Source organism: Danio rerio, chromosome 4 (genome assembly GCF_052040795.2).
Source record: "Danio rerio strain M-AB ecotype USA chromosome 4, GRCz13ab, whole genome shotgun sequence".
In the NCBI taxonomy this organism is placed as follows: Eukaryota; Metazoa; Chordata; class Actinopteri; order Cypriniformes; family Danionidae; genus Danio; species Danio rerio.
In genome coordinates this window covers 62438301-62458864 of record NC_141024.2, presented here as the reverse complement: position 1 = coordinate 62458864, position 20564 = coordinate 62438301, and the positions used below count along the sequence as shown (strand labels likewise).

Here is a 20564-nt window from a genome sequence, read left to right as displayed (position 1 = left end):
TTAATGCAAGTGCACTGAAAGGGGATCAAAAGAATTGTCCTGGGATGGTGTTGCTTTTTAAGGTTTGCAGGGCATTTTTTTCGTCAAATCCTCGTACAACGTCAAGTCATGACATTTGACAGATCCATGCCCTTGTATCGTGGATCATCCAGTGAGCAGAGAGCCAATTGAGAATGTGCGTAAAAGCAAATCTGAATGTTTCCGCCCAGTTGCTAACAGGAGACCCTCCGCTTGTAAAGCCATCGTGATAACCACAGGAGCCTCCGGTTAGGGTGAGAGCACTGTCTTGTGGTGCCAGCGCAGAGAGACGGAAAGTCACTTTCCACAATGTTTTCATTCAATGTTCTACGCTGGTGGAATCACCTTCCCATTCCCACTCGGATTACGGATACACCGGTGTCCTTCAAACGACAGCTAACACCCATCTCTTCAGAGTACACCCGAACCCCGGTGAATATCCCTCTCTCTAAAGAAAACGAAACTCCTACTCCAGCACTAAATTCTCTGAGCACAAACAAATTACTTGGAATAAATAGCCCTTTTTCGTATGCATTGCCTCGTCTTGTTGAATACCTCCACTATTGTATGTCGCTTTGGACAAAAGTGTCCGCTAATTGTATGCTTCCGCCCAGTTTCGAACAGGAGACCTTTAGCGTGTAATGCAAACATGATAAACACTACACTACGGAAACCAATAGGCCAGTGCTGCTTCAAGTATTTAGAGTCTTTTTTTATAGAGCTGTCTTGCTCTACAAAGCTAAAAGAAATCAGATTCTACGCAAGTTTGCGACACCGCGAGTGGCGGTAAACACTGAGCTGAATTCAAACTTCTAGCCATCACACCGCTCTGCAGAAAGAATGTTTTCAGTGAACGTCAGTACTCAACAGAAGCCTGATTTGACAATTGTCATAAAAGCCAGAGGTTGTTTCCGCCCAGTTTCGAACTGGGGACCTTTCGCGTGTGAGGCGAACGTGATAACCACTACACTACAGAAACCTTCAGGCAGATCGAGCTGATAACCCTTTTTGATTGGGTGCCTGTCGACGATCATTGCTTGTGCGGCAGTGGATGCTATTATTTTCTCGCCAAAAGAAGAGCACTGTTTCTGCTCGGTTTCGAACCGAGGACCTTTCGCGTGTTAGGCGAACGTGATGACCACTACACTACAGAAACCCAAAAAAAAAAAACCAAGGCGTACGCGTTGATCAATCGAGCGGACAAAGCCAACTCGGCGTGACAAGCTCCCTGCAGGTATTAGGGCCAATTTACAATCCGGGCCCGACACAGCTGTACAGGTCCTTGCGAAATGTCCCCTTTCGTCACATTTGAAGCACCTGAATTCTGGGCGTTCCTTCATCACATTTTCTGAGCTCATGCATAGTCGACAGGTTTTTACCTGATTGGTGTGCATGACTCTAAATTGCTGTGGCGCTTCCGCCGTCTCGATTTTGGTACTGTATGGTAAGGAGACCATCTCTTCCGGAAATCTGTTTTTTACAAACCTTGTTCCATCTTCTATGTTTGTGCCAGGATACAATCTTCTTTTAATTTTAGATATGGGGAAAACTCCCCATCTCTCTAGCTTGCTTAAAATTTCTTCATTTGCTAGGTAAACAGGCAGATGCTTGAACGAAACAACATAGTCTCTGTTTTGTAACCTCCGTACTTCAGATTTCACTCCTTTAATTGTCAATCCATTGTCTATTAAAATTTCGGTGTCATCTTCAGTCTCCATTGTTACTTCATACTCCCTTTGTTTGTTTGGGTCTCACCGCCAGCATTCTTCCTTCTCCAATCAGCTCCGTGACTGCTTTGGTTATATCAAATCTTCTTGCATCTTTTACATTTTCTACTTCTACAGTTACTGTTGCTTCCTTTGTGCATACTCTTCTTTGTACCTCTTGCTTATCCTTACCTTTCTCACCTCTTCGTTGGCCGGGCTCTTCATTTTATTTATCTCTTTGTCTGTTGTCAAGTCCATTTTCTTTACCTCTCCGTCTATTATCCAGCCCATTTTCTTTATCCTTTCTTGCAAGTCCCTCCATCTCCATGTCGTTGCCGGGGAATCTGTCCATGATTAAAAATAAAACACACTACATAACCACCCTTCAGTCAGCAAAATGCTGCTGTTAGGTGGTTTTTAAAGACAAAAAGAAAACAAAGAAACAAAAACACTCAAGGTCAATAAACAAAAAGGTAGACAAACAAAATGGGGAGAGCCTTTCTCTCCTTACTGCTGCCAACTCACTTCCTGTTTGCTCTATAGCCCCCTCAGGGTGGTGTGGCCGTAAGCAATGACAGCTGTCAAGTGTTGGCTATTGAAACTAGGCGCAGCCCCAGGAGGCGAGCACAGATTAGCTGCCTGCAGCGCCAATGAGCTGGACAGCCGGAGCTGGGCAAGCTGTGAAGCACCAGATTCCATGTCACGGTACTGCGGTGTGGCTCCCAGGAGACAGCTCCTGCCAAGCTTGCATGTCAGGATGGCCGAGCGGTCTAAGGCGCTGCGTTCAGGTCGCAGTCTCCCCTGGAGGCGTGGGTTCGAATCCCACTTCTGACAAACCGAGCCTGCGGCAGTGCGCTCAGGCTGAATGCTTTAACTCTCTGCCCCCATGTCCGAACGATACAGTAACACTGACAAAGTGCCGCATCACGCGGGCTTTAATGCAAGTGCACTGAAAGGGGATCAAAAGAATTGTCCTGGGATGGTGTTGCTTTTTAAGGTTTGCAGGGCATTTTTTTCGTCAAATCCTCGTACAACGTCAAGTCATGACATTTGACAGATCCATGCCCTTGTATCGTGGATCATCCAGTGAGCAGAGAGCCAATTGAGAATGTGCGTAAAAGCAAATCTGAATGTTTCCGCCCAGTTGCTAACAGGAGACCCTCCGCTTGTAAAGCCATCGTGATAACCACAGGAGCCTCCGGTTAGGGTGAGAGCACTGTCTTGTGGTGCCAGCGCAGAGAGACGGAAAGTCACTTTCCACAATGTTTTCATTCAATGTTCTACGCTGGTGGAATCACCTTCCCATTCCCACTCGGATTACGGATACACCGGTGTCCTTCAAACGACAGCTAACACCCATCTCTTCAGAGTACACCCGAACCCCGGTGAATATCCCTCTCTCTAAAGAAAACGAAACTCCTACTCCAGCACTAAATTCTCTGAGCACAAACAAATTACTTGGAATAAATAGCCCTTTTTCGTATGCATTGCCTCGTCTTGTTGAATACCTCCACTATTGTATGTCGCTTTGGACAAAAGTGTCCGCTAATTGTATGCTTCCGCCCAGTTTCGAACAGGAGACCTTTAGCGTGTAATGCAAACATGATAAACACTACACTACGGAAACCAATAGGCCAGTGCTGCTTCAAGTATTTAGAGTCTTTTTTTATAGAGCTGTCTTGCTCTACAAAGCTAAAAGAAATCAGATTCTACGCAAGTTTGCGACACCGCGAGTGGCGGTAAACACTGAGCTGAATTCAAACTTCTAGCCATCACACCGCTCTGCAGAAAGAATGTTTTCAGTGAACGTCAGTACTCAACAGAAGCCTGATTTGACAATTGTCATAAAAGCCAGAGGTTGTTTCCGCCCAGTTTCGAACTGGGGACCTTTCGCGTGTGAGGCGAACGTGATAACCACTACACTACAGAAACCTTCAGGCAGATCGAGCTGATAACCCTTTTTGATTGGGTGCCTGTCGACGATCATTGCTTGTGCGGCAGTGGATGCTATTATTTTCTCGCCAAAAGAAGAGCACTGTTTCTGCTCGGTTTCGAACCGAGGACCTTTCGCGTGTTAGGCGAACGTGATGACCACTACACTACAGAAACCCAAAAAAAAAAAAACCAAGGCGTACGCGTTGATCAATCGAGCGGACAAAGCCAACTCGGCGTGACAAGCTCCCTGCAGGTATTAGGGCCAATTTACAATCCGGGCCCGACACAGCTGTACAGGTCCTTGCGAAATGTCCCCTTTCGTCACATTTGAAGCACCTGAATTCTGGGCGTTCCTTCATCACATTTTCTGAGCTCATGCATAGTCGACAGGTTTTTACCTGATTGGTGTGCATGACTCTAAATTGCTGTGGCGCTTCCGCCGTCTCGATTTTGGTACTGTATGGTAAGGAGACCATCTCTTCCGGAAATCTGTTTTTTACAAACCTTGTTCCATCTTCTATGTTTGTGCCAGGATACAATCTTCTTTTAATTTTAGATATGGGGAAAACTCCCCATCTCTCTAGCTTGCTTAAAATTTCTTCATTTGCTAGGTAAACAGGCAGATGCTTGAACGAAACAACATAGTCTCTGTTTTGTAACCTCCGTACTTCAGATTTCACTCCTTTAATTGTCAATCCATTGTCTATTAAAATTTCGGTGTCATCTTCAGTCTCCATTGTTACTTCATACTCCCTTTGTTTGTTTGGGTCTCACCGCCAGCATTCTTCCTTCTCCAATCAGCTCCGTGACTGCTTTGGTTATATCAAATCTTCTTGCATCTTTTACATTTTCTACTTCTACAGTTACTGTTGCTTCCTTTGTGCATACTCTTCTTTGTACCTCTTGCTTATCCTTACCTTTCTCACCTCTTCGTTGGCCGGGCTCTTCATTTTATTTATCTCTTTGTCTGTTGTCAAGTCCATTTTCTTTACCTCTCCGTCTATTATCCAGCCCATTTTCTTTATCCTTTCTTGCAAGTCCCTCCATCTCCATGTCGTTGCCGGGGAATCTGTCCATGATTAAAAATAAAACACACTACATAACCACCCTTCAGTCAGCAAAATGCTGCTGTTAGGTGGTTTTTAAAGACAAAAAGAAAACAAAGAAACAAAAACACTCAAGGTCAATAAACAAAAAGGTAGACAAACAAAATGGGGAGAGCCTTTCTCTCCTTACTGCTGCCAACTCACTTCCTGTTTGCTCTATAGCCCCCTCAGGGTGGTGTGGCCGTAAGCAATGACAGCTGTCAAGTGTTGGCTATTGAAACTAGGCGCAGCCCCAGGAGGCGAGCACAGATTAGCTGCCTGCAGCGCCAATGAGCTGGACAGCCGGAGCTGGGCAAGCTGTGAAGCACCAGATTCCATGTCACGGTACTGCGGTGTGGCTCCCAGGAGACAGCTCCTGCCAAGCTTGCATGTCAGGATGGCCGAGCGGTCTAAGGCGCTGCTTTCAGGCCGCAGTCTCCACTGGAGGCGTGGGTTCGAATCCCACTTCTGACAAACCAAGCTTGCGGCAGTGCGCTCAGGCTGAATTCTTTAACTCTCTGCCCCCATGTCTGAATGATACAGTAACACAGACAACGTGCCACATCACGCGGGCTTTAATGCAAGTGCACTGAAAGGGGATCAAAAGAATTGTCCTGGGATGGTGTTGCTTTTTAAGGTTTGCAGGGCATTTTTTTCGTCAAATCCTCGTACAACGTCAAGTCATGACATTTGACAGATCCATGCCCTTGTATCGTGGATCATCCAGTGAGCAGAGAGCCAATTGAGAATGTGCGTAAAAGCAAATCTGAATGTTTCCGCCCAGTTGCTAACAGGAGACCCTCCGCTTGTAAAGCCATCGTGATAACCACAGGAGCCTCCGGTTAGGGTGAGAGCACTGTCTTGTGGTGCCAGCGCAGAGAGACGGAAAGTCACTTTCCACAATGTTTTCATTCAATGTTCTACGCTGGTGGAATCACCTTCCCATTCCCACTCGGATTACGGATACACCGGTGTCCTTCAAACGACAGCTAACACCCATCTCTTCAGAGTACACCCGAACCCCGGTGAATATCCCTCTCTCTAAAGAAAACGAAACTCCTACTCCAGCACTAAATTCTCTGAGCACAAACAAATTACTTGGAATAAATAGCCCTTTTTCGTATGCATTGCCTCGTCTTGTTGAATACCTCCACTATTGTATGTCGCTTTGGACAAAAGTGTCCGCTAATTGTATGCTTCCGCCCAGTTTCGAACAGGAGACCTTTAGCGTGTAATGCAAACATGATAAACACTACACTACGGAAACCAATAGGCCAGTGCTGCTTCAAGTATTTATAGTCTTTTTTTATAGAGCTGTGTTGCTCTACAAAGCTAAAAGAAATCAGATTCTACGTAAGTTTGCGACACCGCGAGGGGCGGTAAACACTGAGCTGAATTCAAACTTCTAGCCTCACACCGCTCTGCAGAAAGAATGTTTTCAGTGAACGTCAGTACTCAACAGAAGCCTGATTTGACAATTGTCATAAAAGCCACAGGTTGTTTCCGCCCAGTTTCGAACTGGGGACCTTTCGCCTGTGAGGCGAACGTGATAACCACTACACTACAGAAACCTTCAGGCAGATCGAGCTGATAACCCTTTTTGATTGGGTGCCTGTCGACGATCATTGCTTGTGCGGCAGTGGATGCTATTATTTTCTCGCCAAAAGAAGAGCACTGTTTCTGCTCGGTTTCGAACCGAGGACCTTTCGCGTGTTAGGCGAACGTGATGACCACTACACTACAGAAACCCCACAAGTGCTTTCACCAGCGAAGTTAGGCCTGCAAGGATAAAACAAGGCGTACGCGTTGGTCAATCGAGCGGACAAAGCCAACTCGGCGTGACAAGCTCCCTGCAGGTATTAGGGCCAATTTACAATCCGGGCTCGACACAGCTGTACAGGTCCTTGCGAAATGTCCCCTTTCGTCACATTTGAAGCACCTGAAGCACTGTCTTGTGGTGCCAGCGCAGAGAGACGGAAAGTCACTTTCCACAATGTTTTCATTCAATGTTCAACGCTGGTGGAATCACCTTCCCATTCCCACTCGGATTACGGATACACCGGTGTCCTTCAAACGACAGCTAACACCCATCTCTTCAGAGTACACCCGAATCCCGGTGAATATCCCTCTCTCTAAAGAAAACGAAACTCCTACTCCAGCACTAAATTCTCTGAGCACAAACAAATTACTTGGAATAAATAGCCCTTTTTCGTATGCATTGCCTCGTCTTGTTGAATACCTCCACTATTGTATGTCGCTTTGGACAAAAGTGTCCGCTAATTGTATGCTTCCGCCCAGTTTCGAACAGGAGACCTTTAGCGTGTAATGCAAACATGATAAACACTACACTACGGAAACCAATAGGCCAGTGCTGCTTCAAGTATTTATAGTCTTTTTTTATAGAGCTGTCTTGTACGGTCTGCACCGTGAAGGGCCAGCAAACGCACTGGCCACCTGCTCATGCACAACACAAAGCTAAAAGAAATCAGATTCTACGCAAGTTTGCGACACCGCGAGGGGCGGTAAACACTGAGCTGAATTCAAACTTCTAGCCTCACACCGCTCTGCAGAAAGAATGTTTTCAGTGAACATCAGTACTCAACAGAAGCCTGATTTGACAATTGTCATAAAAGCCAGAGGTTGTTTCCGCCCAGTTTCGAACTGGGGACCTTTCGCGTGTGAGGCGAACGTGATAACCACTACACTACAGAAACTTTCAGGCTGATCGAGCTGATAACCCTTTTTGATTGGGTGCCTGTCGACGATCATTGCTGGTGCGGCAGTGGATGCCATTATTTTCTTGCCAAAAGAAGAGCACTGTTTCTGCTCGGTTTCGAACCGAGGACCTTTCGCGTGTTAGGCAAACGTGATGACCACTACACTACAGAAACCCAAAAAAAAAAAAACAAGGCGTACGCGTTGATCAATCGAGCGGACAAAGCCAACTCGGCGTGACAAGCTCCCTGCAGGTATTAGGGCCAATTTACAATCCGGGCCCGACACAGCTGTACAGGTCCTTGCGAAATGTCCCCTTTCGTCACATTTGAAGCACCTGAATTCTGGGCGTTCCTTCATCACATTTTCTGAGCTCATGCATAGTCGACAGGTTTTTACCTGATTGGTGTGCATGACTCTAAAGTGCTGTGGCCCTTCCGCCGTCTCGATTTTGGTGCTGTATGGTAAGGAGACCATCTCTTCTGGAAATCTGTTTTTTACAAACCTTGTTCCATCTTCTATGTTTGTGCCAGGATACAATCTTCTTTTAATTTTAGATATGGGAAAACTCCCCATCCCTCCAGCTTGCTTAAAATTTCTTCGTCAGCTAGGTAATCAGGCAGATGCTTGAACGAAACAACATAGTCTCTGTTTTGTAACCTCCGTACTTCAGTTTTCACTCCTTGAATTGTCAATCCATTGTCTATTAAAATTTCGGTGTCATCTTCAGTCTCCACTGTTACTTGATCCTCCCTTGTTTGTTTGGGTCTCAACGCCAGAATTCTTCCTTCTCCAATCAGCTCCGTGACTGCTTTGATTATATCAAATCTTCTTGCATCTTTTACATTTTCTACTTCTACAGTTACTGTTGCTTCCTTTGTGCATACTCTTGTTTGTATCTCTTGCTTATCCTTACCTTTCTCACCTCTTCGTTGGCCGAGCTCTTCATTTAATTTATCTCTTTGTCTGTTGTCAAGTCCATTTTCTTTATCCTTTCGTGCAAGTCCCTCCATTTCCATGTCGTTGCCGGGAAATCTGTCCATGATTAAAAATAAAACACACTACATAACCACCCTTCAGTCAGCAAAATGCTGCTGTTAGGTGGTTTTTAAAGACAAAAACAAAACAAACAAACAAAAACACTCAAGGTCAATAAACAAAAAGGTAGACAAACAAAATGGGGAGAGCCTTTCTCTCCTTACTGCTGCCAACTCACTTGGCCGTAAGCAATGACAGCTGTCAAGTGTTGGCTATTGAAACTAGGCGCAGCCCCAGGAGGCGAGCACAGCTTAGCTGCCAGCTGTGCCAATGAGCTGGACAGCCGGAGCTGGGCAAGCTGTGAAACGCCAGATTCCATGTCACGGTACTGCGGTGTGGCTCCCAGGAGACAGCTCCTGCCAAATTCGCATGTCAGGATGGCCGAGCGGTCTAAGGTGCTGCGTTCAGGTCGCAGTCTCCCCTGGAGGCGTGGGTTCGAATTCCACTTCTGACAAACTGAACCTGCGGCAGTGTGTTCAGGCTGAAGTCTTTAACTCTCTGCCCCCATGTCCGAATGATACAGTAACACTGACAAGGCACCGCATCACGCAGGCTTTAATGCAAGTGCACCGAAAGGGGATCAAAAGAATTGTTCTGGGATGGCGTTGATTTTTAAGGTTTGCAGAGGCATTTTTCCGTCAAATCCTCGTACAACGTCAAATCATGACATTTGACAGATCCACGCCCTAGTATCGTGGATCATCCAGGGAGCAGAGAGCCGATTGAGAATGTGCATAAAAGCAAATCTGAATGTTTCCGCCCAGTTTCTAACAGGAGACCCTCCGCTTGTAAAGCCATCGTGATAACCACAGGAGCCTCCGGTTAGGGTGAGAGCACTGTCTTGTGGTGCCATCGCAGAGAGACTGAAAGTCACTTTCCACAATGTTTTCATTCAATGTTCTACGCTGGTGGAATCACCTTCCCATTCCCACTCGGATTAGGGATACACTGGTATCCTTCAAACGACAGCTAACACTCATCTCTTCAGAGTACACCCGAACCCAAGGGGAATATCCCTCTCCCTAAAGAAAACGAAACTCCTACTCCAGCACTAAATTCTCTGAGCACAAACAAATTACTTGGGATAAATAGCCCTTTTTTTTATGCATTGCCTCGTCTTGTTGAATACCTCCACTATTGTATGTCGCTTTGGACAAAAGTGTCCGCTAATTGTATGCTTCCGCCCAGTTTCGAACAGGAGACCTTTCGCGTGTGAGGCGAACGTGATAACTATGGCGGCAAATCAATGCCAATATTAATCGAGCGCAGCGGTGATGTTTGCGCGCGAGGAGAACTGAACCGTGAGCAGATTACAGGTCTACACGCGAGAAAACTACAGCTCGCGAGCGCATAGGGGATCTTCACGCGCGCGCTCAACTGATCCAGCGCGAGAAAACTAGTCCCGCGCGCGCACATCATCATCTGTGCGCACGATGGATGCTCTCGTGAGCGAGGTCATGCCTACAGCGCGCGCGCGATCAGTTCTCTCCGCTCGCTCGCTGGTTCTTCTCTCTGCTCGCGCGAAACAGATTTGATTTTTGTCAGTCCTGGGGCGGGACTTGGTGTACTTGTTATCTCTAACGCTATTGGCTACTCTGCCTTTCCGGAAGTTAGCCGGGATTGGACGCAGGTAAGCTAGTTTCCCCGTTAAATAAAAATATATAGGATATCTTATCATAATGTCACAATGTGAAACTAATAGACTCACTTTCTCAGTAATAATAGGTGGAGACTTACTTTCAATAATGAGATATTTCTTGTAATAATTAATCTCATAATAATGCCTATTCTTACCATCATGACATATAGTCATATAATGACATATCAAAATAATGAGATATATTTCTGTAACAAACTTTATTACTTGGGAGAGAAAAAGAGAGTTATACCATGTGGCAAAAGATTTCTCCATTAAACAGAAATTGGGAAAAAAATATACATGGGCTAATAATTCAGGATGAATAATTCAGACTTTAAATGTGTGTTTTGAACCATTTGATGAAGTTTAGCACCTACATTTAAACTAAACTCAAGCCAAATTTATGAACATGAACTCACGTGTTCAAATTTATAAAAAATCTTTTTTTTTTTTTCTTAGACTTATTGTCCTTGACTCATTTTCTTATGAAGAACAAGTCAGAATAAATTGGGTGGAAAATAGTATACAAAATAGGCTACACATGCATGAAGTGCATAAAGTACAAAGGTTTATAGTAAATATATTGCCATTAGTCATTCCACTAAACAGTTAAAGTCAGAATTATTAGCCCGCCTGAATTATTAGCCCCCTGTTTATTTTTATCCTAATTTTTATTTAATTGAGAGAAGATTTTTTTTTCAAAAATTTCTAAACATAATAGTTTTAATAACTCATTTTTTAATAACTGATTTATATTATCTTTGCCATTATGATAGTAAATAATATTTGACTAGATATTCTTCAAGACACTTCTATACAGCTTACAGTGACATTTAAAGGCTTAACTAGATTAATTAGGCAGGTTAGGGTAATTAGGCAAGTTATTGTATAACAATGATTTGTTCTGTAAACTTTCGAAAAAAATAAATAGGTTAAAGAGGCTAATAATATGGACCTTAAAGTGTGTTTTTCAAAAAATTAAAAACTACTTTTATTCTAGCCAAAATAAAACAAGAAATAAGTGGGATAATAATTCTGACTTCAACTGCATATGTGACCTTTAAGATGTGGGCATGTTGTATAAAAAAGTGGTATTTGTATGCCTCTGAATTGGAATAATGTAATGGATAGTGAGTAAAGCCAAACGAAGACTGTAGAAATTAAATTGTTGCTCAATAGGTGGCGATAAACACCCATTTGAATGTCTGTCACTGTATTCTTTATGTTTGATTGGGCTAATCATTTTTGATTGAAGTCTTTATATGCAGGTTATTCAATCATTAACTAAAAATGAGATTGAAAAATAAAAATTATATATATATATATATATATATATATATATATATATATATATATATATATATATATATATATATATATATTTTTTTTCCCACTGATCTATATTACAATAAAATTTAATAATTATGATAATATACAAAGCTGCACTGCACATCTGCATTGTGTGGAAAGATCTAAAAACCAAATAAACTCTTCTGAAGAAAATATTTCCTAGAAAGATCAACCCCAAGTGTCATAATGAGCTCTGCTGTTGTGGTTAATAATGAAGTAAAATACAACAAACCAGAAGTGCTGCACGGGACAAATCAAATGGGTTCAGAAAGTCATGTTACAAGAATGCAAGTCATTATTTTAGAAGATTAATTATCATTATTTGACTGTTTCTCGAGATTGAATTCTCATAAAGTTCTCAGAAAGTTTCTTATGATTATGACTTGCAAATTGTATATATATTTAATGGCGTGATCTTTTAACCTGCGTCCAATCCCGGCTAACTTCCGGAAAGGCAGAGTAGCCAATAGCGTTAGAGATAACAAGTACACCAAGTCCCGCCCCAGGACTGACAAAAATCAAATCTGTTTCGCGCGAGCAGAGAGAAGAACCAGCGAGCGAGCGGAGAGAACTGATCGCGCGCGCGGGCGCTGTAGGCATGACCTCGCTCGCGAGAGCATCCATCGTGTGCACAGATGATGATGTGCGCACGCGGGACTTGTTTTCTCGCGCTGGATCAGTTGAGCGCGCGCGTGAAGATCCCCTATGCGCTCGCGAGCTGTAGTTTTCTCGCGAGCTGTAGTCTTCTCCTCGCGCGCAAACATCACCGCTGCGCTCGATTAATATTGGCATTGATTTGCCGCCATACAACTCAGCTACGACTACATGTTCTGCCATGTACTCATGGCTAGTACACGTGTTGTGCATCCAGATGAAACTTTCGGCAAGCGATTGCTTAACTGCAAAAGCTGTGGCTCCACAAAAAGGGTCTTATAAGGGTCCAAATGGGGACTTGAACCCTGTACCCTTAGATTGAAATTCTGATGCTCTACTGACTGAGCCATGCGGGCTCCATGACAATGTTTTTAAGTAGACAAGGTTTAGAGTTGTGGTTGGCGCAAATCTTTACGGTACACAAAAATTTACCGTGACGTGGGGTTTTGGCTTGTGGTTGTTGTAGATGTTGCTAAAACACAACAGGTTACTGTGAGGTTGGGTTAATGGTTGTTGTAGGTGTAGACATCAGTAAAACAAAATAGTTTTACTCCATGTCATGTAGGAGACATTAAATGGATCAATTGCAACTGCAGAAGGGGTTACTGTTGTTGTGGCAATGAATGGAGACTCAACAATTGAAAAGATTCCTTCCATGCCTTAGAAGCGTGACTTGATCAGTACTTATCTACACAGCATGCTGGCATCAAAGATCCTATTTCTCTTATATCGAATCCCTAGTCTTCCACACTTTAGGAAACATAAACATTCAGGACGTGCCATTAGCACAGCCTGCACTAAAAGGAGGCTGGAGATTACGGATGGCAACACAGAGTCCAACGCCAATATCACCTTGAAAAATCTGCTGTGACCCGAATTCAAACTGGAGTTGCTGAGGCCACAACGCAGAGTACTAACCATTATACGATCACGGCAAGCTACGAGACAACCACTGGACCTTCACTCTCTGTCAAATATCTTTGAAAATGGAGGGCCTCCATGGCAGTTAGGTACCATGGCTGCCGATTTATTTTTGTGGCTTTTGCCTACCATCACATCCCTTTTCACAAGAAACAATGGAGTTGTTAACAATCAAGGAAGGTCGCAAATTAAAATACTGCGCACTGACAGCACGTAGTCGGCAGGACTCGAACCTGCGCGGGGAAACCCCAATGGATTTCGAGTCCATCGCCTTAACCACTCGGCCACAACTACATGTACTGCCATGTCCTCATGGCTAGCACACGTGTGGTGTGGTGCATCCAGATGAAACTTTCGGCAAGCAATAGCTCAACTGCAAAAGCTGTGGCTCCACAAAAAGGGTCTTATATGCCCAAACTGGGACTTGAACCCTGGACCCTCAGATTAAAAGTCTGATGCTCTACCGACTCAGCCATCCAGGCTCCATGGCTAAGCTTTTTAATTAGGCAAGGTTTAGGGTTGTGGTCGGTGCAGACCTTTAGGGTACACAAAAGTTTACCGTGACGTGGGGTTTAGGCTTATGATTGGTGTAGATGTTGCTAAAACACAACAGGTTACTGTGAGGTTGGGTTTTTGGTTGTTGTAGGTGTAGACATCAGTACAACACAATAGTTTGGACTCCATGTCATGTAGGAGCCATTAAATAGATCAATAGCAACTGCAGAAGGTCTTTCTGTTGTTTTCTATAATTTCTTTCCATTCTTTTGGTCTATTTTTTTTTCAAGTTAGTAAATTGATTTTCAATAACTCTTGTCAAAGATAGAGAATAAATTGGAAATGCACAGCGATGAAGGAAGGGTGATTAACTTTAAAGAAAATCAATATGCTTTCAAAGATGGTATACCATTTATCCATTTATCCACTAGCATTCCATATATCAAACAATATGTGTGTAGCATTTCTCTTTCATACATTGATCATTTGCATTTAGAGAACCCTTAAGGTCTCTGTCATGTCAGTTACTTTGCACTTGCGAATTGAAGTAAAAAAAACAAGTCATTTTCCGCTTGGAATTATGAGGTTCTATCTGCCAGATCATTCATTGAAGCTTTACTTTTCAAGAAATACAATCAAAAAATGTATAAGTTGGTGTAGTAACAATATGTTGATACTTGAGAAAGTTATATTTTGGTTTCTATAACATTTATTTCATGTTTTAGGATGAATATTTTTCTTGTTTAAATTGAGCTTACAAAGCTGGGCTAAAAATATTTTTCCAGTGCAGATGTTAGTTTTATCTAATTAATATGTTAATATTTATGACATTTTATGCTTTATATGAATTACTGAATTGTATTTATTGAATTATATGGCCTGTGAATTGAATTAGGTTTTGCCCTTCAAGGCTTAATATTAAATTGAAAGACTTTAAAAGAAACAGACAATGACCAGATGAGTTTAATAAACACTGAATAGTGTTTCACTGACTATATTTAAACAAATAAATATATTTCACATTTAATATAGACATTTTTTAATATTGATATCTTTTTCAACAATATAAAATGTAACATTTCATTTCAATTTTGGTGACGCGTGCTTCCGTGGAAGGTGTTTTACCTGCACCCTCTTATCGTTTTGAAGGATGTTGTGGCAAACCTTTACCGAAAATAGCAGCAAATACATACAGAAATGCCATATTCCAGCCCCCATCAGGAAAGTGAGTACATACATGACGAGGTGGCCGAGTCCATCGAATCCCATTCTTGTCGTTCATATGCTCTGTCATTCATATGGCAAAACTGTAAGTCATCTTACCGAAAAATAATTGCAGAAACATACATATACAAATATGTGCCACAGTCCAGGCTCCACCAGACAAGAAAGGAAAATATGTGATGAGGTGGCCGAGTGGTTAAGGCGATGGACTGCTAATCCATTGTGCTCTGCACGCATGGGTTCGAATCCCATCCTTGTCGCTCGTGTGTTCTGGCATTTGATAGAGCCTGGTGCTTCCTTGGAATTTTTTTTACTCACACCCTCTTAGCGTTTTGAAGGATGTTGTTGCAAAATTTAATGTCACCTTTTCTGAAAATAGCTGCAAACGCATACATAAATGCCATAGTCCAGGACTTCCGGTAGGTAGAGCCATAGGATGGCAGCATAGAACGTACTCTCCCGGTCAAGGTGTTCAAAAAGCCCTTATACTTTTACCAATTCAAGTGAGCTTTGCGCTAGACGACTTCAAAATAAATGGGGCAAAACCTAAAAAGGGGAATTCAAAGCCAAAAATAAGCGAGGAGGAAAAGGAGACGAGGAATGATAACGACAAGTTAGGCCTACCTGAGAAAGAACATGGAGCCGAAACTTTGCGAGCAGTGAGAGAACTCAGCAGAGATATCTCCGAACTGAAGACAGATTTAAAAAAAGAATTCAGCCAATTCAAAGAAGAGTTCAAAAAGGATATGAAAACAGAAGTGGACAAGCTGAAAAGCGACATAAACCAGAAGCTTGAAGGCATCACAGAAGATATTCAGTCACATGGCACAAGACTGAATGAAGCAGAGGATCAAATAACTGAACTCGAGTCGGCAAACCTTGAACTAAAGGATGCCTTACTGCACACCTTGAAAGAGCAAAAAATGATGCAGAATAAGGTCACAGATTTGAGGGCTGATCGGGACAAAATAATACCCAAATATACGGTATTAAGGAAGGAGCAGAAGGGATGTCCATGATTAATTTCATCACGTCTTTGCTAAAAACTGTAGGTACAGAGAGCGCACAGATCTCTCGGTCCTAGACCTCAAAATAATAATACTTCAAGATCGATTATAGTCAATTAATTAATTAAAAAATTAATTAATTTAAAAAATCAATTAAAAAAGAACCACAACACGATGGCAAGGCGATTTTCTTTGCGCACGATTTCCCCATGGAGATAAATGCAAAACTGAAGAAATATAAAGAAGTGAAAAAAGTCCTCAAGAAGAACAAAATTCGATTTCAGACACCCTACCCAGCCAAGATGCGAATACACTGGGAGACAGGACCACAACTTTAAGAAAGCGCGGCTGAAGCTACAAAAGACTTGAAAAAGAGAGGATATACGGTGGATCTGACGATGACGCAGCAGGTATCCCAAGACCCCTGGTGTCGATGGGAAGAAAGACTGACACGCCGTACCCAGTGGCTAAGAGCTGGACAGATCGCTCCTGATCGTGTTCAGGAAAGGTTGAAGAGCTTTCAGAGACAAACACCGAATGAAGATTAACTGTTGAGAAACACCGCTGACTGTTAACGTTAAAGAGGTATGCAGAAGCACTGTTATGATACACAACTTACAAATAACGCTAAAGACCGGGCACAAGTGATTAGATTGGTATGTTATTAGAGAATTTTTCTTATCTAAATGAGGGACCCCTGCAAGAGGCAGGAATAAATGCCTCTCCCCAGGACTGGAGCTGGGTTTTTGCGGGGTCAAACATGGCCCACAACTTTGGAAGCCAATGTTCTTTGTTTTTTTGTTTAGTTTCATTATCTTTTTTGTTAGTTCTAAATGTTGCCAACTTAACTTTCCGAAATTACCATGCAGAGATATGTAAAATAAAATAAAATTGCATCTTTAAATGTAAATGGGTTAAATAATCCAATTAAGAGGAGAAAGGTTATGGCCAAAATGAAACGTTAAAAAAAAAACAAATCATATACTTGCAAGAAACACACCTTTCCCCATCTCTCTATTCTCTTTATTCTCTATTTTCACCTGGGGATACTCATCCCGAGGTCCTCAGATTAGGCGGAGTCACTGATTGGATCCAAGACCAGCGACGTGATGATCCCAAGGATTCCATATCCGGGACCAGGCCATATCCTGAGCTGCTGCTGCGCTGATGGTCGTGGGGAGTGGAGAACATGTGTCTGATTCCAGCGACGCTCCAGGGACAGACGAGTCTTCATTGAGGCCATCTTCCAGCCTAAACCACGACGAATGAAGTTCTGCACAAGACTTTTGGCCAGCGGAGAAATTAAAATGGTCGTGCCCAACTGAGTCTGGTTCTCAAAACGAGAATACTCCCATTATTCTTCACCCCATGCAGTTTACAGTGGAATTTAATATTTTTTTATGTTTAGCAGGGACAGACACATGGTAAAAGAATGTGAAATGAAAGCGGCCGATGTATCAGATCATGCAACATTGTACCTCACTTTAAATTTGAATGACAGAAAAGCTGATAAAATATGGAGGCTAAATACAAGTATACTAGGGAAAACAGAAGTAGTGGCCCAAATTAAATTAGAAATTGAATTATACGTAGAGAATAATGATAATGGGGAAGTAAGTCCTATAATCTTATGGGATGCAGCTAAAGCTGTATTACAAGGCAAGATCATTTCTATTACAGCAACCCTTAAGAAGATAAAAGAACTTCGATTTAGGATTCTTAAAGATAATTTAAAGCAATTAACAACATGCAACTAGTAAAGATATCCAGATTTTAAAACAGATCAAAAATATAAAAAATAAAATAGATGAGATGTATAGAGAGGACATAGAGAAAAAAATAAAAATTCCTAAGGCAAGCCTTTTATGAAACGGGACCAAAAGCAACAAAAAGGCTAGCATGGAAACTTAAAAAACAACAACAAAAGGTTTCAATACATAAGATAAAAAGACCCCAACTCAGGAAAAATATTGTATAGTCTGGATAAAATTAAAGAGGCATTTGAAACCTATTATAAATCTTTATACTCACAACAGACACAGGTAAATAATACATCAATTAAAGCTTTTTTTGGATTCTCTTGATCTTCCCTGTATTGGATGGGAACAAAATAGTCTCCTAACAAAAGAAATTACAGAGGATGAATTAGATAAAGCTATAAATAATCTTAAAAATAATAAAATACCAGGCACTGATGGTCTACCTTCTGAATGGTTGAAAACATTTAAAAAAGAGATCTCACCTCTTCTTATATCATCATTTAATTAGACACTTAAAGAGGCAGAAATTCCCCCTTCTTGGAGGAAAGCAATTATCTCAGTCATACCTAAAGAGGGGAAGGATAAAACTCTTTGTAGTTCATTTAGACCTGTGTCTGTTTTAAATGTAGACTACAAATTATTTGCCTCTAATTTAGCCAAGAGACTTGAAACATTTTTACCTGATTTGATAGATACTTCATGCAATATGACAAATTAATAAAGATCACATTAAAGCAATTTTAGTTAGCCTAAATGCAGAGAAAGCATTTGACTGTGTAAATTAAGAATATTTATTTAATGTTTAATATAGATTTGGATTTACAGAAAATACAGTTAGAAGCGTTCAATGTTTATATTTAAACCCAGAGGCTAGGATAAAAATAAATGGTTGTTTTTCAAAAAAGATAAAAATAGAAAAAGGAACTAGGCAGGGTTGTCCCCTCTCTCCCCTGATGTTTGACATGAACATTGAACCTCTAGCCCAGGCAATTAGAGAAGAAAAATCAATTGGGGGGGGGGGGGGGGGGGATCAACATTAATAAGGTAGACCATAAAATTGCTCTATATGCGGATGATGTGCTACTATATCTCTCCAATCCAGATGAATCACTTTCTAGTCTGCTTCTTGTTCTTAAAAGGTTTGGAGAACTCTCTGGGTACAAATTAAATATACAAAAAACTCAAATTTTATAATTTGGCTACAACCCAAACAATAAACTTCAACATAAATTAAATATTAATTGGAAACTAAACTCCCTTAAATACTTAGGAGTATGGTTAACACAAGATGCAGCTGACCTGTAATGTCACTGTCTCGGTCCCAGTCATTCCCCTCGCTGGCCAGCAGAGGTCACCATCACCGGACTTTTAACCATGACGTCATGCACAAACACTAATTTCCACACACACCTGCAGCACATCACACTGATGAACCACGCTCACTCATATAAGCAGCTCACACACTCAGTCTTGTGTAAAGATTGGTGGGAGATGGATTTATATAAAAGCAAACTGGGAAGAATTTATGGCAGTTAGTGAAGAAGGGTTAAAAACACTGGATAAAATGGAGATATCTGACAATGAAAAAATAACCAACAGAATAGTAGCAGTAATTATGGAGGCAGCTGAACAATATATTCCAAAGAGTAAAGGGGGAAGGGAGAGGAAGATAGTGCCTTGGTGGAATGAGAAATGCAAAGAAGTCATAAAACGAAAAAGGAAGGCATTTTAAAACTTTTTAACTTTTAAAGTTTGATAGAATATAAAACTGTTCAAGCAAAAGTTAGGCGAGTATTAAGGCAAACAAAAAAAGAATACTAGAGGGAATTTTGTAACGAAATATGAAGTACACCAGAAGAGGAAATCTGGAATATGATTGAAAAATGAGAGGAAATAGAAAAGATGTGGAAATTCCTGTGCTCAAAGAAGGAAATGTGATGGCGGTGAATGACAGAGAAAAGGCTATGATGCTAAAAGAAGCATTCACCAAAGTAAACTCCTCTAAAAATTTGTGTGAGGATAGAGTAAGGATCAGGGAGGAGGTGTTATCAAGTAATCCTATGATAAAGCAACGGAAAGAAGAAACGGGCAGTGTTTTGGATGTTCCGTTGGAAATGGCAGAACTGTAAAGAGTATAAACAGAGTAAAAGAATCTTCCCCTGGTTTAGATAAAGTTACACTATGATTAAACATTTAAGTGACAAGGCTATGAGTTATGTTAGATTTTTACAACAAGGTATGGAGAGAAGAAATTTTGCCAAAGAGTTGGAAAGAAGCTTTAATAAGACCAATTAAGAAACCAGGAAAAGATTATAGTAATCCAAACAGCTGCAGACCAATAGCACTTGCATCTCATTTCGGTAAAATAATGGAAAAAACTGACAGATTAATGTATCATTTGGAAAAGGGTAAGAAATTATCACCAAATCAGAGTGGCTTTGGGGGGGGGAAGAGGGACTATGGATCCAGTAGTATGTTTAGAGACAGATATAAGAAAAGCATTAATAAATAAAGAATCGGTTGGAACAGTATTTTTTTTATATTGAAAAGGCCTATGATATGGCATGGCATGATGGACTGTTAATGAAACTGGAAAAAATGGGAGTAGAAGGGAGAATGTTTAATTGGGTTAAAGATTTTTTTTTTTTTTTTTTTTTTTGCAAGAGATCAATTAAGGTAAAAGTAGGAGAGTTTATAACACCAAAACAATTGACAGAGAATGGTACTCCTTGTGGAAATATAAATTTATATCATCTAATTTCAAATGAACAATAATCTACGTATAACTGAAAAGTTATATTCTCTGGTTTTTAATTATATTATTTCATTGACATGCCAGCTAGGAGGGTCATTTAACCTTTGCCTTGCTGACTACAGGCTAAGCCAAAGTGATGCAATTATCAGTTTCACAGCATGGGGTGTCTATCGTTTACTCTTTTCAATCAAATGGTCAGGAGGTTTTGTCTTCAGAACATGATAAGATCAGGCCGGAAAAAGCAGTTTACCCTGCCGACCAC

General features: G+C 41.5%; 1 protein-coding gene, 1 long non-coding RNA gene and 9 other non-coding genes across 11 annotated transcripts in view; 4 read left to right on the top strand and 7 right to left on the bottom strand.

The window, feature by feature from the left end:
* LOC148682295 (uncharacterized) overlaps positions 1 to 20564 on the top strand; it is a 560329-nt gene that overhangs the window by 159973 nt on the left and 379792 nt on the right. The window lies entirely within an intron of this gene.
* Positions 1 to 20564, top strand: part of znf1117 (zinc finger protein 1117) — a gene marked incomplete in the record, with an annotated part of 481533 nt that overhangs the window by 214346 nt on the left and 246623 nt on the right.
* Positions 925 to 997, bottom strand: trnav-cac (transfer RNA valine (anticodon CAC)). The gene has a single exon. It is a non-coding gene; the product is annotated as a tRNA-Val (tRNA).
* Positions 1102 to 1174, bottom strand: trnav-aac (transfer RNA valine (anticodon AAC)). The gene has a single exon. It is a non-coding gene; the product is annotated as a tRNA-Val (tRNA).
* On the top strand, positions 2476 to 2558 carry trnal-cag (transfer RNA leucine (anticodon CAG)). The gene has a single exon. It is a non-coding gene; the product is annotated as a tRNA-Leu (tRNA).
* Positions 3584 to 3656, bottom strand: trnav-cac (transfer RNA valine (anticodon CAC)). The gene has a single exon. It is a non-coding gene; the product is annotated as a tRNA-Val (tRNA).
* Positions 3761 to 3833, bottom strand: trnav-aac (transfer RNA valine (anticodon AAC)). Its single transcript has one exon. It is a non-coding gene; the product is annotated as a tRNA-Val (tRNA).
* On the bottom strand, positions 6420 to 6492 carry trnav-aac (transfer RNA valine (anticodon AAC)). The gene has a single exon. It is a non-coding gene; the product is annotated as a tRNA-Val (tRNA).
* trnav-cac (transfer RNA valine (anticodon CAC)) lies at positions 7386 to 7458 on the bottom strand. The gene has a single exon. It is a non-coding gene; the product is annotated as a tRNA-Val (tRNA).
* Positions 13274 to 13355, bottom strand: trnas-cga (transfer RNA serine (anticodon CGA)). Its single transcript has one exon. It is a non-coding gene; the product is annotated as a tRNA-Ser (tRNA).
* On the top strand, positions 14959 to 15040 carry trnas-gcu (transfer RNA serine (anticodon GCU)). The gene has a single exon. It is a non-coding gene; the product is annotated as a tRNA-Ser (tRNA).